At 47.0% G+C, this 13,344-nt stretch overlaps 1 protein-coding gene across 3 annotated transcripts in view; it reads right to left on the minus strand.

Moving 5' to 3' along the window:
- LOC105487148 (TNF receptor associated factor 1) overlaps positions 1-5,361 on the minus strand; it is a 29,482-nt gene extending 24,121 nt beyond the window's left edge. The window contains exon 1 of one of the 3 annotated variants that reach the window (XM_071078259.1): positions 5,346-5,361. The gene's annotated coding sequence lies outside the window, so the exon portion shown is untranslated. Of the gene's footprint in view, positions 1-676; positions 794-1,060; positions 1,199-5,345 lie in introns of those variants that run through there. The other 2 variants (XM_011750467.2, XM_071078258.1) reach the window with 2 other exon arrangements.
- Positions 5,362-13,344: the final 7,983 nt, after the last annotated feature.

Raw genomic sequence — 13,344 nt, forward strand, 5'->3', positions numbered from 1 at the left:
GATTCCCTTCCTTTCCCCGGCTTCCCGCATCCTCTGGGGGGAATTCCCCCTGCGTCTCTGGTGGCTCCTTATTCGTCTCCTTGACCCCTTTCTCTTCCACACTGGGCCTCCATCGGCTCCATCCACGAGAAGTCTCTCTGCGCCGCGTGTCCCCATCTCCCACTCGTCCTTCGGGGCGCCCCTGCACTAGACCCCACTCCCATGGGAAGTCTTTGTGGGCCCCATGATGAGGCTGGGCGCCCCGCTCTGTGATTCCTCTCGCCTGCCGGCGCCAGCACAGCCCCCGCCGCCCGGCTCTGCAGGCCGGGTTGCCTGTCTGAGCCCCCAGCCCAGTCGGTGATCCCTCCCGAGAGGGCGGGGGAGCGTCGCGTCGCCACCTCAACATATCCAGTTGCGAGCGCAGCGCTGGGAGCCAGGCAGCGCCGGTGCCCGCGGAAGCAGGAATGAGCCGCCGGGGGGCCGGGGCGCCTGCCGCTGGGCTGGGGGCAGTGAGTACGGGGGCCGGCTCTGCAGCCGAGGTTCCATGTCCCCGGCTGCGCCCGGGGAGTCCCCGCTTCAGCGAGGGGGAGCTGGAGCGGGGCGTCCAGGACGAGGAAGGGGGCCGGGGAGCCGCCCTGCTGTCCTGGGGCAGGGGTGCAGAGCAGCCAACCTCGTCGCCGCCTCCGCCACCACCTACCCGCGGCCCGGCCGGGAGCTTCCGGTGGAGTGTGGAGGACACAGCAGCGCGGGCGGAAACCTGGAAGGCAGGGCCGGGGCGGGGGGCTGCTGCTCCGCGGGCCGCCGCGGGCGGGGCGAGCGATCCCCATGCGGGGAAACTGAGTCCGAGGGCTGGGTCTGCGGCGCCACGGGCACTGTGCGCCCAGTTAACTGACACGCGTGCACGCCGCTCCTCCGCGTGCGGGGCTCCTGGCACCTAGTGCAGCACCTGCGCGTATTTAGTGCTCAGTAAAATGCCCCCTGAAAAAACAAACACGAACCGGGAATTGGAGCCCCCACCCTGGTCCCCTGCCTGCCTGAGATCCGAGTAGTGAGGTGAAGAGCAGTAAAACCCAAGTCTTACCATTCTTGGATTTCTCCAGAAGATCCTAGCACAGTGCCAGGCTCTCCCAAGCTTATTGGGTTGAAGCAATCAAGTGATAGTACTTGATAGTACTTGATCAAAGTGATAGTACTAAGTGGTTCCAGGCCCTGTGCTTTCACAAACTGGGTATTTTAAGGAACCGTTTCTGTTTTCGTCTAAGCGCGCGCGCGCGCACACACACACACACACACACACACACACACACACACACACAGAGTCGCTAAATCCTTAAGAATATATTAATCAAAATAGTTACGGAACTTAGTGTTGGGGTAGAATTTTAGATTAAAAGCTACACAACCTTTATTTTTGCGAACTACCAATTTGACAAAGGCTCCTTCTCTGTCAGATGTCTTAACCTTGTAGGACTGATGGTGGAGGGAGGGATGAGACTCTCCACCTTGTTGGTTTGGGTTTAACACCTCAAAAATCTCTTTATGTGTTAGGGTCCTTTTTTTTTTGAGATGGAGTTTCACTCTTGTCACCGAGGCTGGAGTGCAATGGCCCAATCTCGGCTCACTGCAACCTCTGCTTCCCGGGTTCAAGCAATTCTCCTGTCTCAGCCTCTTGAGTAGCTGGGATTACAGGCGCCCGCCACCACGCCCAGCTAATTTTTGTATTTTTAGTACAGAGGAGGGTCTCACCATGTTGGCTAGGCTGGTCTCGAACTCCTGACTTCAGGTGATCCACCCACCTCCGCCTCCCAAAGTGCTAGGATTACAGGCGTGAGCCACCACACCTGGCCTAGGGTCCCTTTTTATGGCCCGACTCTCAACTAGATTGTAAGAGCAGGGAACGATCTTTTACGTGTTTGTTTTTTAACCCGGCATGCCTGTAAGTCTCTCACTTACTGGGGGCAGAGCTGCTGTCCTCCAACTTCCACTAGACAGGCGGAAGCTGTGGGACACAGGGTACTCTAGTCAAAAGGAGACCTCAGGGGTCCACCTGGGAGGGAAATGCTGCTTGTGGACAAGCAGAGGATCTCGGGGCCTCTAAGAGAGAATGTCTGCAAACTATGGGAGGTTGACCAGATGTGGCCTCTGTGGGGCCTTTCGGTTCTGGGGGAAAAGGATTCAAAGAATTAAGTGTCTGAATTAAAAATTGATGGGCCGGGCGTGGTGGCTCACCCCTGTAATCCCAGCACTTTGGGAGGCCGAGGCGGGCGGATCACGAGGTCAGGAGCTCGAGACCAGCCTGGCTAACACGGTGAAACCCGTCTCTACTAAAAATACAAAAAATTAGCCAGGCATGGTGGCAGGCACCTGTAGTCCCAGCTACTCGGGAAGCTGAGGCGGGAGAATGGCGTGAACTCAGGAGGCGGAGCTTGCAGTGAGCCGAGATCACGCCACTGCACTCCAGCCTGGGTGACAGAGCAAGACTCCGTCTCAAAAAAAAAAAAAAAAAAAAAAAATGGATGGACTCTGAGTCAATTAGTCTGATGGTTTTCCCATCATCAGAAAACATTTATTTATCTTTGACCTTGCCTTTTTCTGGGTGTTGTGAAGTTAGAAATAACAATTCTAGTAAAAATTTGGGAAGAAATCTGGGGTTATTTGTTGAAGGGAGTTTCTAAGTCTAGTGATTTTCCATAACTCAACAGATTTCTGGATTTTAAGAAAAGAAACAAAGCACCTCTGAAGTTATTTGAATTCTAGGCACCAAGCAATCCCTGGGGTTTTTCTAGTTGTTTATGGGACTGGTCACTTTGAAGGCACAGTGGGGATTTCAATTTCTGATGGAAGTGCCAGTGACACTCATAGTCAGGGGATGTCGTTCAGGGGAAGAGCTTGGCAGATGGATCCTTTGACAGGGACATGCTCTAAGATGCCAATGAGGAGGAAGACATTGATACTAGCCAGCTCACTGCCTCTCTTTGTCATCTGTAGCTACCCATGTGTCCTGTTCTAAGAGACCGATTTTTCTGTGTGGCAATTCTTTCTTTCATGGACTCTGGAAACAAAGACTCTTCCAAAGGTGGGCACACTGCACAAGGGCCTTTTGAAGAAAAGTTTCTCAAGGATTTGGGGCCTATAAAAGCCATTCTCCTCTGTCCCACCCACCCCTTCCTCTCTGCCCTAAGCCAGTGTAAGTGAAAAGAGCAGGCAGTCTGACCTCACTCTCTTCATGTGCCACATCCTGTTTTCAGATTAATGAGCTCATTTGCTGGAAATTTACCAAGGGAAATAGTTTAATTTTGGAAAGTACCAAAAACTTATCTGTAGTCATTCAGCTTCATTTGGGGGGCTCTTGAAACGGAGGGGCATCACCGGAGGACCTCTGAATGCCCAGGGAGCAGCAAGGCAACAGAAATTGAAAGCCAAGCCCAGTGAGGCTGAACCTGACTCAGAAAGGAAATAAAATCTTTTGGAGGCCACTCATGTCTACCCAGTTGAATTTTTTTTTCTAAAAATAACTTTGAAAAGAGAAATAGTTCATCTGGCCAAGGCCTCATATCTGGTGGTCTGACCATGGAGCCATGACTGAGGAACAAGAACATGAACACAGGGAAGTGGGCAGTGTTTGAGCCTCCACCCTCTACCTTCTTGTGCATGTATTAATATGTTTGGCTTGTTCTAGGAGGCACGGAAAGGCTTTCAGTCTCTAGTTTCGCCCCAATCCCTTAGCAAACCGACCCTTGACATTGAAGTTGCCTGCCTAACCTAGTAGCCCTCTGAGCTTGTGGCTCCTGCAGCCAGGGGGATTCTAGATAATCACAGATTTGCAAGCCATTCTGCATTGGAGATGATGAGATGATGGAACACAAGTGATGTGCACCCTAGACTTTGCCTCTAAGTATCCAACCATGTCCTGGCCTGCACTGTTTCCCAGAGTAGAGATTTATAATCCATTCTAAGCAGAATGAATGGAACACGTCAGTGAATCCAGCTGGCTAAAGGCAGCCATTTGGGCAGGCTCCTGTTTGTCAACAGCCCTTAAAATGTGGAGCCCAGAATGGTTATCACTCCCTCAACCCCAGTGAGCGCTTTGGTGCCTTCTTCTCATTGCCAGCAGCACGCCTTGTCTCTGTCATATGGCTTGTGTTCAGTAAAAACAATTAGTGAACAGCTTTCCTGTTAGCATCATCTTAATCTGCTCTGATAACTTCTGATTCCTGAACCAGGAAATTTAATTAAACAGATGATTACAAGCTGTCAGCAACCTATCAGATTAGAAGACCAAATGGTACTGGGTTCTTCAATCCAAATTCTGTATCTCCCTTTGGTACATTACACAGAACTGATACCAACAACAAAACAAAGAAATAAAACATGATCTTATAAAAATGATAGCATAACACGTGTACTTTTTGCTATGGTCTGATGATTTAAAATGTCCCAAATTTCCCTCTGTTAATCTCCATCTTGGTTCTTATTACATTTATAATAAGTAGCAATTTTTAAAACGTGCCAGTTTACAGGTTTTTTTCTTTCTACCACAGAATTATGAATACATGAAATTGAAGGAATATATGAAAATGTGTATTAGGAATATATGAAATTAGATGAATTAAAACCATGAAAGTAAAGCTGTATCTGATTTCATTGTTGTTCCCCCTGGCATAGCAGGATGCTAGGTACATAGGAGACATCAATAAATATTTATTCAATAAATGGCTAATATGCAAGACACTATTAATACACATTTTTACTTATGGTAATAACAGTTAATGATTATTTCCCCACCATCAGAAAACATTGATTAAGTATCTTCAACCTGGCCTTTTCCTGTGTGTTGTGAAGTTAGAAATAGCATTCTGGCAAAAATTTGGAAAGAAATCTGGGGTTGTTTGTTGAAGGGAGTTTCTATGTCCAGTGATTTTCTCTATCCCAAGAGATTTCCAGATTTTAAGAAAAGAAACAAAGAACCTCTGAAGTTATTTGAATTGTAGGCACCAAGCAGTCCCTGGGGTTTTACTAATTGGTTATGCACTTTGAAGGCGCAATGGGGATTTCAGTTTCTGATGGAAGTGCCAATGACACTCATGGTCAGGTGACGTGGTTCAGGGGAAGACCTTGGCAGATGGACCCTTTGATAGGGATATGCTCTAAGATGCCAATGATGAGGAAGACATTGATACCAGCCAGCCTACTGCCTTTCTTTGCCATCTCTGGCTACCTATGTGTCCTGTTCTAAGAGACTGGTTTTGCTGTGTGACAATTTCTTCTTTCATGGACTCTGGAAACAAAAACACTCCCAAAGGTGGACATTCTGCCCCAAGGCGTTTTTCTGAACTATGGAATTATTACTCTTTCTTCATACTCACCTTTGTGAGGCTTGGGCTCCCTGGCCACTGGCTAGTACAGAACAAGAATAACACGGTGTCTGAACTCTACAGCTGTTAACATCTGGCTGAGGAAGGGTACAGTGTGGAGGTTCCCATCTCACTCTATCTTGAGGACTCAGCCTGAGACAGAAAAATCAAGGAGTAGGGAAAGCTGTTACTCAGAAATCAGAAGATCTGCTCTGATGTTGGAGGACTGTGGGGGGAAGTTCCTCCCATCCTTGCACGTTATTTTTCTTACCTGCAAAGTGGGAGAATGACTTCAGAGGAATCCTTCAGCATGAACCATTTAATTCTTTAAACTTTAATCATTCAAGCCCTGGTGCTGGGGAAGGGGCACATTCTCCCACCTGTTGAGGGGCCATTCTCCCCACCTGTACTTGGGGTGGTACCAGGAACCCCTATAACGGATGTTGGAAGCTTCCACTAGAGGCATGGTCTTTTCGGACTCTAAACATTTTGTGTGTTTTCTTTTAAGGGAAGCTATGTGAAAAACCTCCTCTGATGGATATTTTTCAGAGCTCAAGCCAAGCGAATTCCCAGCACAAGCCAAGGCTTGGGAGCAAGAATATGTAGCAGGAGCAAGAGGCTAAGAACCAGGGTACAGCTCTCACTCTCTCAAATAATGCACAGGCTGGGGGCCAGGAGGGTTGTGAAAGTGGAGTTGATGTTTGCTCATCTCTTCTGACCCTCTAGTCTTACAAAAGGGGAAATGGGGGCCCAGAGAGAGAAAAACTTGCACAGTCAGTCCAAGGTCCAGAAGTCTCTTCCTCCGTGTTCTGGTGCCCTATTATCTTAAGACATCTTAGTGATAACTCGATTCTTTTATTCCTGCATTTGTTTCTCCTTGGATATGTCTCCACAGACTGAGTTTCCTGAGGGCCAAGAAGCAGGGCACAGACATCTCTGTAGGCTCCTTTATGCCTAGCCTGCATCTTATACACAGTGGAGGCCCAGTAATGATATATTAAGAGGGACTTCTTTACCGTCATAAGAGGATTCAGGGATACTAGGAAATATAAACCCTACCTTACACACGTGTGGGTTACCCAGATGTATTTAACAAATACGTGTTTAGCTTCTACCATTAGCCTTTTCACAATTTTTTTTTTTTTTTTTTTTTGAGATAGAGTCTCACTCAGTTGTCCAGGCTGGAGTGCAGTGTTGTGATCATGGCTCACTGCAGCCTCCACCTCCTGGGCTCAAGTGATCCACCCACCACACCCTCCCAAGCAACTAGGACTACAGGCCAGCGCCACCATGCCCGCACCACCATGCCTGGCTAATTAAAAAAAATTTTTTTTTTCTTTTTTTTTTTAGAAACAGGGTCTCACTATGTTACTTAGGCTGGTCTCAAACTCCTGGGCTTTAGTGATCCTCCCGCTTCGGCCTCCCAACGTGCTGGGATTATATGCATGAGCCACTGCTCCTGGCCCTTTTTGTCAATTTTAAAAAGACTTCTAGCATATATATCTAGCAACACTTTCTGGAGATCATTGTCTTAATCATTTCAGATCTGTATTTGTAACATTTTTAAATGCAAAATCGAATAGATAAGAAAAGCCATTCTGTCTAACTGCCATCCTTGGTTACTATCTTCTGTAACCAGTGTGCAGCTGCACAGCCAGAGAACTGTGGGTAGGGCCCATGGCTCTCTCTGGCCCCTGTGATTGCTGAAACTGGAACTGCTTGGGGAGCTCTGAGGCCCTGGCACCAGCTCTTGCTCGGTCCTGCTTCTCCTTTCACAGGGAACAAGTCTACACACCAGCTCTCCTGAGCAGTCTTGGAACCCCTCCAAGGACAGCCCTGGACACTGGCCAAGAGGGAGGGTGCCCCTGGGAAGGACATATCTATCAGGAAGCAGAGACTGTGGCAGGCAGGCACACACACGCACATGCTCGCAGGATGGCTGGCTTATCCAAGATTTCAAGAGAAGTTGGAAATCTGGATTTTTATGTGAAAGTCTTGATTTTTAGAACACCCTATAAGCCAAAAAATAAACCCAAACCAAATGAGCATCCCTACGAACTGTGTCTGTGGGCCACTATTTGTGACCTCTGGTAGAGCCTGGCACTGCATAAACACAACGAAAGCAGATGCAGATGTGTGAACGTGCCCACATGTAACTCACCCGGCCTGTTCACACTGTTCATCCAGATGTGGACCCTGCACACACATAATAGAGACCTTCATTGGACATTGACACACACATAGTATCTCCTGGGATGTGGTTTTAATATTTGCACTTTCCAGCTAAGGAGATTGAATGTCAGAAAGATCTCTAAGATCATGTCAAAATCTAGGCTGCCTGACCACAAAGCCAGTGTTCTGAACTGCCGCACAAACCACCACCCAGATGCCTGCACTCTGAATTAAAATTGCCTGTTACTTTGCATCCTTCTCTAAACTAAGCTTTATGAATTTAGAGACTCTGTTTCATTTGCTGGTGCATCCCATCACCTGGCACTATGCCCAGCAGAGCACAGAAGGTGCTTAATATGTACTGGTGGGATTGTACCCACAGGCCCATACAAACGTGTACAGACAGGGCACATGTAAACCCACACAGCCCCACCATGCTGAAGAACACGTGCACACCGACATTCACACATGCACACCGCCCACCTCCATCTCCCACCCCCCAGGGCATTGGACCCTAAGCTGGGGCAGCCCAAGTTTCCCCTGCCAGCCAGCCCCCTGCCAGCCTTGCCCAAAGTCTTCAGAAATAGTTTCCTGGAAATCTTGAGGAGGCTGTGGGGTTCTTTTTCCTAACTCAGGAGACAACTCAGCAGTTTTGTTTTTCAAAGTCTGGGACTCATAAACCTGGAATCCTTTCTTCATTTTTTCCACTAGAATTTTCCTTGGCCTGTTGCCTTCCCCCAGGGCCTTGGCTAGGAGGTTACACTCGGAGCGCCCTCTGCTGGACACTGTCCTCCCAACCTTGTGGGCAGTTGCAGATGGGACCTGCCCCAGGCTCCTTTACAGATGGGAACCTAAGTCAGACAGTGGTAGTGGGGAGGGGTTAGAGGATACTGGCCCATTCCAAGTGTGTGCCAGTGTTATTACTAGTAAGGGGTCTTTTGTGATTTTTTTTACATTTTTGAAAATAAAAGAATAAATAGCTTCCAGAGCTCAGATGAAGGCCCTCTGCTCTCCCAAGGGCCTCTGTGTGGGGCAGATGACAGAGGTTTGGGAAATCACCTCATTCAGCTTTATCCTTGGGTCTCCATCACATTTAATAAGTGAGGAAACGGAGACACAGAGAGACTTTGGGGGAAGAGGTGCGAGGAATATTTATTGAATGGCTGCTATGTGCAAGATATACTTACAAATCTCTATCGTTTCATCTTGGCAAGTAACCCTGTAGGGTAGGTGATTTTGTTTCCATTTTACAGATTAAGACATAGAGGCTCAGTGAGGTCTCTCAAGGTCAGAAAGGGAAGGGGAAGAGCTAGGATTTGAATCCAAATCTTTTTCTTGGCTTTGTAGCCTCCTGGATTTTTTCCATTTGGCTGCAGGTCTGAGTTCAGTGGGGCCCAGGGTGGAGCCTTTATGGCTGGACTCATCAGAGGCCAGGGTTCCTTGGCCCTGCTGCCCAGAAAGGCAAGCCTTTCTCCTTGTACACTTCCAGAGAGCAATCTTTGGGGGACACAGTCTTTGGGGGACACAGGGAAATGGGTCAAGCAGCTCCACCAGGACTCAGAGCTGGGAATAGGCTCCTGGGACTGGCAGCTGTGCCAAGTCCTCTTAACTAAGAGTGAAAAACAGGATCAAATGCCTTTATCAACCAAACACGTGAGAGGCTCCAAAGGGCAGGGTTTTTTTCTGGGAAAGAAAGCAGGTCCTGAAAGGTTTTGTTTTTTCTTCTTAATGGGACACTACGTTTCACCAAGAGTTAGTCACTACCCTCCCTAATCCATCCTCCATCCTGCAGCGCCGTCCAGAAACTTTCAAAATGTCTCAGTTCCTGCAGGAAAAAATCCAAAGCCTTTATCTTGTTCACTTTTGGTCTGGCTTGGCCTTATCTTCCACTTGCCTCATTTAAGCAAACTGCTTAAGGGCCTCTGTCTGCGCCTCCCTGGAGTCCCACTGCTGGGTGTTTGCTCACATTACTTCTCTCAGAAATCACTTCGTTTCGGTGGATCCAAGCCTTAGTCATTCTTCCAGACCCAGCTCAGAGGCCATCTTCTCCATGGAGCCTTCTCCACTGCAGGCAGCAGAAATGATCCTGCCTTGTACTTGTCTTATGGGCACATGCTGTAGTTCCCCTAATAGACTGAATCCCTTAAGAAACAGTGTTGGATTCATCTTTGATTCTCTTATATGGGTATGAGTGTGTGTGTGTGTGTGTGTATATGTGTGTTTGTGTGTGTATGTGTGTTTGTGTGTGTGTGTATGCACGCACATAGTCACGTCAATGGTAGTTTGAGAGGGGGAAACATGGTGAGCTTTGTCTCATGATAGCATATACCAGTCACCCAAGAAATCTTAACAATGAGATATGAGCACCATTTTAGACAAACAAGACAAAGGAGAGGTGGCTCTGCTCAGATCAGCCTCAATTCCTAAAGTTGGTGTGGGCAAAGAACGCTGTTGCATGGACTAGAAGCAGGCCACGCACAAGAAAGCTGATGTGAAAGGCCTCTTAAGTTTGTCCAATAGCGAAGGGTGACAAACTGAAGGTATTGCTGGATTCCTAGGGTGGCAGAAGGAATGAATGATGTGATACAGTGTGATGCAATGAACACGGAATGGCGAAAAGTCTTCAGAGATTGGGGGAGTGGCCGGGTATGGTGGCTCATGCCTGTAATCCCAGCACTTTGGGAGGCCAAGATGGGTGGATCACCAGAGGTCAGGCGTTCAAGACCAGCCTGTCCACCATGGTGAAACCCTGTCTCTACTAAAAATACAAAAATTATTCCAGCATGGTGGCGCACATCTGTAATCCCAGCTACTCGGGAGGCTGAGGCATGAGAATCACTTAAACCCAGGAGGTGAAGGTTGCAGTGAGTGGAGATCACGCCATTGCACTCCAGTCTGGGTGACAGAGCAAGACTCCATCTCAAAAAAAAAAAAAAAAAAGAGACAGAGAGAGATCCGGGGAGTGTCTAAAAAGCCCATGGACATGCCCATGAAAGAGTCCACTTTAAAGCCTTTGAAAGCCATCTTATGGTAGTACTGATCAAGTAAGCTCTTCTGCTCCCGTTTCTTCTGCCTTTCCTCCCTACCAATCCCTCTAGTGCTGGAGAGGTCAGAAGTCACAGCTTGCGTAGCAATGTGAATATACTCAACACTACTGAACTGTACACTTGGGAGTAGTTAAGATGGTAAATTTTATGTTATGCATTTTAAATTTATTACAATCTTAAAGAAAGAAGCAGCCACACTAAGCAGCCCTAGTAAGCTGAGAAGGAAAGTCCAGGGAAAGAAGCAGCCGCCTGTGACACTATTCCCAGTTATAGGGGTCCCACCTGCAGCAAGCCTTGGTTGGGAGGGAAGATTTTATTTTAAATCAAGTTGGGAATTTTGCTTTTGTATGGGACTGAACATCTAATTTATGAATAGAGTTATTTGGTGACTGAAGTGATCACAGGACTTTTTAGTTCCTAAGATGATCACAACAGTCATAAGATGCTTGAGTTTTCCTTAAAGGGCAGAGAAAGGACATCTCTCCCTTGCCTTTGAATAAATCTTTATAGGGAGCTGGAAGACAAAATAAAGTTGACTTATGAGTATGCACCGTGAGTCTTATTTACTTAATTTAGCAATTATATTTGCTTTTGTAAAATGGGATGTCTTCTTCCATTATATTTTTCTAATTGGTGTTGTTTGCCTCTATCACATCTTCCAAAGCAACTAAAACCCTGGGCTCACCTCAGATAAAGGCACTTAACCATTACCTGAAAGATCAGCTGGCTTCAGGCTTTAAACCCTTAACTGCTTGGTATTCTCATGTCCACAGGTTGAGGGACTCAGTATCAATGTGCCTTTGTTGCAAGTTCTTATATGACAGTAAAATTATGGTTCTGATGTTTTATTAATTGTCACAGACTTTAATTTACACCTACCAAGGGTCAGGTCTTGTGCTTAGGATACAGGGAGGAACAACATACAGCCCCTATCTGCCAGGAGCTCACAGTGGGATAGAAGGCCATGATAAGCAATCAATGAGAAGGTTGTGGGTGGCAGGAGCTCCAGCACAGGTGTGTTTCCACAGAAGGACTTACGGGAGCTTGTCCTGAGTGTACCCTTGTTGCTGGTACTATGTTTGGCCCATGATAAGCTTCCTGCCTCAGGCCATGTGCTTCCAGGAAGACATCCTTGCTTATTTCTATGTCTACTCTGATTGCTTCTTTATCATCTCGGCACTTTGCAATTCAGCCTTGTGTTCATTTACCCTGGTGCTGCAAATATAGGGAACACACATAATGCACAGGATACTGACATGCTCTGTATCTCAGGGCACTCAGAAGAGTTGAAGCTGTGATTGGAACCCATAAAGTTTATCATCTGCTTCTCATTCATAGGCAGTTATTACAAAGTGGCAATCACTGCCTTTGTGATGATCATAAGCATTTTCCAGGTTCCTACCTCGTCTTTAAAATTTCTTTTTAGAGGCGGCATAATATTTCATGGAATATGCATTCCATCATTTACATGTAATTATGAGTAATAATTACAATTTCTCCCTTTTGAACTATTAGTTTATATGTCAGGTTTTTTATATCACACAAAGTACTTCAATAAATTACAGTGTATTGCTTTATATACCATAATTCTAGATTCATAGTAATTCTAGGCTAATTCCTACCTGGTATCTCCACAGGGATGTCTAAAAGGCTTCTCAAACATAATGAAGCCCTGAACGAAATCCTTCTTCTCTTCCGTGTTAGTTGGTGAGAGCTGTGGTAACAAAGTGCCACAAACTGGGTGGCCTGAAACCACAGAGATGTATTCTCATACGGGGCTGGAGGTTAGACGTCTGAAAGCAAAGGGTCAGCAGGGTCGGTTCCTTCTGGCCGGCTACGAGAGCAGACCCGTGCTTTGCCTCTCTCCTGGCTTCGGGTGACAGCGGTGGTTCTCTGCCTTCCTTGGTTTGTACATGCATCACTCCGATTTCTATCTCTGTCTGTATGTGGCCGTCCTCTCCCAGCGTCTGCATCTTCACATGGGGTTTTCTCTGCATATCTCTGTGTCTACTTTTCCCTCTTCTCATAAGGACACCAGTCATTTTAGATTAAGAACCACCCTATTCCAGTGTGACTTCATCTTACCTTAGCTAATTACACATGCAACAACCTTATTTCCAAATCAGGTCCTACTCTGAGGTACTGTAGATTTGAATTTCAACGTATCGTTTTGAATGATACTGTGTTCAACCCATAACATCTTCTTTCCTTATTTTCCTAAATGAGTACCTTGTCCTGTCTTCCCCAGCTGTGTAAGTGGCATCTGCAGCAGTGCAAGCCAGGAATCCGTGAGTAATCTTTGACTCCTCTGCATTCATCACCCCACCCTGATTCCTTCAGCAAATCCTCTCAGTACCACTTCCAAAATCATCCTGAATTCATCACTGTCTCTTCATCTCCATTTCTTCCTTTCTAGTTGAAGCTACTGTTACCTTTCACATGACAATGGCACCAGCTCCTTGCTGGTCTCCCCTGACTCTGTTCTCATCTACAACCTGGTCTCATGCCCTTTTGCTTAATATTCTCAACTGCATAGAATCCACACATCTCACCAGTTCTTACAAAAATCCCAGTGATCTGGCCCCTCTCACTTCTCTGACCTCATTGTCCATCACTCGCTTTCTTCGATCCAGCCATGTCAGCCTTCTCGCTGTTCCCTGGACCCCTAGGTCTTTGCACACACCAGCCTGGACCTTCATGTGGTTGTTCCTTCTTGTCAAGAAAATCTCAGCTTAAATGTCACCTTATTTAGTGACACGTGATAGACCTTCCCTAACCATCCAATCTAGAGC

This window comes from Macaca nemestrina, chromosome 14 (genome assembly GCF_043159975.1).
Source record: "Macaca nemestrina isolate mMacNem1 chromosome 14, mMacNem.hap1, whole genome shotgun sequence".
Taxonomy (NCBI): domain Eukaryota; kingdom Metazoa; phylum Chordata; class Mammalia; order Primates; family Cercopithecidae; genus Macaca; species Macaca nemestrina.